This window comes from Euprymna scolopes, chromosome 23 (genome assembly GCF_053919585.1).
Source record: "Euprymna scolopes isolate OS-2025 chromosome 23, ASM5391958v1, whole genome shotgun sequence".
Taxonomy (NCBI): Eukaryota; Metazoa; Mollusca; class Cephalopoda; order Sepiida; family Sepiolidae; genus Euprymna; species Euprymna scolopes.
In genome coordinates this window covers 40,523,408-40,528,326 of record NC_136504.1, presented here as the reverse complement: position 1 = coordinate 40,528,326, position 4,919 = coordinate 40,523,408, and positions in this window count along the sequence as shown.

Sequence of the window (4,919 nt, the reverse complement as noted above, 5' to 3'; positions counted from 1 at the left end):
TCCCCGATGGGCTTTCCTGAGGCCACAGTCCTAGTTGAAGAAAGGTCAGCTAATGGTCTGCTTGTGTTGCATGTCTCATACTCTGCATAACCTCTTGTTCAGCTCCCCCTTACCTAACTGAAACTCTTTAAAAACATGATGACACTACAATAAAAAAAAATAAGCTTAAACCAGGCCTAGGGACAAATAAATCTAACTTGCCTCCTCCCTTGAGGCTTGCATTCACTAGCATCCGTGGGCTTAGAACTAATTTTGCTGATGTTGAAGCATTTCTCCTAACAAATACCTCGGATATCTTAGCAGTAAGTGAGACTAACCTACACTCCTCAAACCCCTCTAACTACTTTAACATGCCTGGCTATCTCCCACTCTGCCGTAAGTACTCTGACAGACATATGCACGAACTTGGAGTTCGTAACACCCTCCCACTGACTATAGAAACAAACCTAGAAACGGACGATCAAGCCTTTATGTGCTTTAGACTAAACATACAAAATAACATTAGCTACTTTTATTTTCTCTACCGCTCTCTCCCTCGACCCAGGACTGCACCATAATAAACAAAGTCTCTGACAGCATAGACACGGCACTCTCCCTCGACACTAGCGCACAAGTACATGTATTTGGTGACTTTAATGATAACCACAAAAACTGGCTTGGATTCTCTACTGACAGAGATGCAGCGGGCAGCACAACTCATAGCTTCTCTATATCTCATCCCCTATCAAAAATTGTTCCGTTTCCAACCCGTTTCCCTGACCAGCAAGAACAACACGCATCACTTCTAGATCTGTTTCTGACTACAGTTCCCGAGGAGTGTATAACAAATGCTGACAGTCCACTCAGGATACCTGATCATGCAGTGATAATGGTCGAAATCGCCCTAAACTCTAGACCCAAAACTGAAGAGACAGTGCTCAAAACAATGAGATATTACAAAAAGGCTTACTGGGAAGCCATCAGAGATCTTATCAGAGATGCCCCATGGGGAAATATTTTTTCTCTTCCTGCTGAACAGTGCGCAAATGAGACCACTAAATGGTTCAAAACAGCAATTGAAGCACATGTTCCCATGCGGAAATTTTATAGCAAGCCCCACTCTCCTCAATGGTTTACTTCTACTTGCGCAACTGCCATTGCCCAAAGGCAGCATGCATAACGCAGATTTAACTGACATTAGTCCAGTTCAAACAGACATAAGTATATAGAAGCTAGAAGTAATGTTAAGAAAGAAATAGCGACAGCTAAGAGAGAATTTACTGAAACCACTAAAAAACCCATCGAAGCACAAAAATTAGGAACTCGTGACTTCTGGAAAATCTACAGTAGTGTAGTAAATAATGGGCAATCAACAATTCCTCCACTAACCAACAATCATGAGGTTGTTTGCTCAGCAACCGACAAGGCTTGCCAGCCAGTTTGCCTCAAACTCCTCACTGGACCCTTTCAACCACCCCACGCCTCACTTTCCTTTGTGGACAGACGCCACGCTAGACAATCTAAAAATCACCCCTGCTCAGGTACATGCTATCATAAAAAACCTTGAGGCTTCAAAAGCATGCGGACCTTATCTCATTCCAGCTGTGCTATTAAAAAAGTGCTCAGCCGAAGTAGCTCCAGTTCTCTCCAAACTCACTACAACAAATTCCTTAATGAATCATGCTTTCCGGGCTGTTAGAAAACTGCTTCTGTGGTACCAGTATTCAAGAATTCTGGCAGAAGAACTGACCCATCAAATTATCGCCCCATTAGCCTCCTCCCACTTTTCGCCAAAATATTTGAGATCATAATTAACCATGCTCTAGTCTGTCACCTTACAGATACTAAACTTCTGACTGACAAACAGTATGGATTTAGACAAGCCCATTCCACAGCAGACATCCTCATTGTAATCTCTAAACATATATACCATTCACTGGACAAAGTGGGGGAGAGCAGAGCTGTAGCTCTAGATATATCTGAGGCTTTTGACAGGGTATGGCATGAGGACCTCCTCAGGAAAATTAAATCATACGGTATCACTGGTAGAATACTTAACATAATTAAATCCTTCTTAGATAAGAGAAAAATCCAGGTTGTCCTCGACGGTCGTACATCTAAACAGTGTGATATAAATTTGGGAGTGCCTCAGGGGTCTATCCTTGGACCTCTATTGTTCATAATATTTATTAATGACCTCTCTGACAAAACTGCCTCTGAGATGTGTATATATGCTGATGACACCACACTCTATAACAGGCATGACAGGAAAACAAATGAACACATAACTAAAGAAATGGAAAAAACACTAGAGGATTACCTCCAATCTGTAGTGGAATGGGGACAAAAATGGATGGTCACATTCAATACTGCCAAGACTAAACTGGTTTCCTTCAATAATTACAAGAAACCTTCTCTGCCTCCAATAGCAATGGCCAGTGATTCCCTGTCTGAGAGTACATCTTTCAAACTCCTTGGCCTAACGTTCACAGGAAACATGAGTTGGAACAATTATATTGAAAACATTGCCAGGGCCGCTGTGAAAAAGGTAGGCTCTTTCTACCGTGCTAGAAAACTACTGACACCTGAAAGTATCCTGTACCTCTATAAGGCCACCATTCGCCCATGTATGGAGTATTGCTGTCACATTTGGGCTGGTGCATCTGCTACTAGTCTCTTGCTCCTAGACAAGGTTCAAAAGAGAGTCGCCAATCTGATAGGCTCTGGGCTGGCATCTAAGCTTCAACCTCTGTCCCATCGACGAAACGTTGCATCCATCTGCCTGTTCTACAAGTATTTTAATGGTGACTGCTCTGACGAACTGCAGACACTTGTGCCCTCATAACGTAGACACCGTCAACAAACCCGATAGGCAGCTAAATCCCACCCCCACACAGTAGAGATCCCTAGATGTAGAAGATCTTTCTACTCCAGTAGATTCTTCCCCAGAACAACTAGACTCCGGAATTCCATTCCAGGTCCCTCCTTCCCCAAATGTACTGACATGCAGAAGTGTAAGGTGAACCGACATCTTGCTGCCCAAATCCCAACATATTGCCCCAGTAGCTGCTGCCCCTGAGAGTAGCCCAAAACACCACAGTGGCATGTGCCTTCTTTGGGGTGAAACTGGGATAAAAATAATAATAATATATATATATATATATATATATATATATATATATATATATATATATATATACCTGCATACATATATATATATACCTACATACATATATATATACATACACACCTACATACATATATATACATATATATATGTATATACCTACATACATATAAATATATATATATAAATAGCTACATACAAACATATATATATAAACACCTACATACATATAAATAAATACCTACATACATATATACATATATACAAACATACCTACATACGTACATACATACATATATATAAGCATACCTACATACATACATATATATATAAATACCTACATACATATATATATACATACCTACATACATATATATATATACATACCTACATACATATATATATACATACCTATATATATATATACATATACAAATACCTACATACATACATATATATATAAAAATACCTACAAACATATATATATATACATACCTACATACATAATATCTACATATATATCTACATATATCTATATATATATATCTACATATATATATATATATATACCTACATATATATATACCTACATATATATATATATATACCTACATATATATATACCTACCTATATATATATACCTATATATATACCTACATATATATATACCTACATATATATATACCTACATATATATATATACCTATATATATACCTACATATATATATACCTATATATATACCTACATATATATATACCTACATATATATATACCTACATATATATATATATATATATATATATACCTACATATATATATATACCTACATATATACATATACCTACATATATATACCTACATATATATATACCTACATATATATATATATATATACCTACATATATATATACCTACATATATATACCTACATATATATATATATACCTATATATATATACCTACATATATATATATACGTATATATATATACCTATATATATATGTATATATATATACCTATATATATATATACGTATATATATATACCTATATATATATACCTATCTATATATATATATATATATACCTACATATATATACCTACATATATATATATATATATACTTACATATATATATATATACACCTACATATATATATACCTACATATATATATATACTTACATATATATATATATATCTACATATATATATACCTACATATATATATACCTACATATATATATACTTACATATATATATATACCTACATATATATATATATACCTACATATATATATACTTACATATATATATATACCTACATATATATATACTTACATATATATATATACCTACATATATATATATACTTACATATATATATATATATACCTACATATATATATATATACCTACATATATATATACCTATATACCTACATATATATATATATATATATATATATATATATATATATATATACCTACGTATATATATATATATATATACATACCTACATATATATATACCTACATATATATACATACCTATATATATATAATATATATATATACTTACATATATATATATACCTACATATATATTAATATATATATACCTACATATATATTAATATATATATATATATACCTTCATATATATATATACCTACATATATATATACCTACATATATATATATATACTTACATATATATATATATATACTTACATATATATATACCTACATATATATATACCTACATATATATACCTATTTATATATATATACCTACATATATATACCT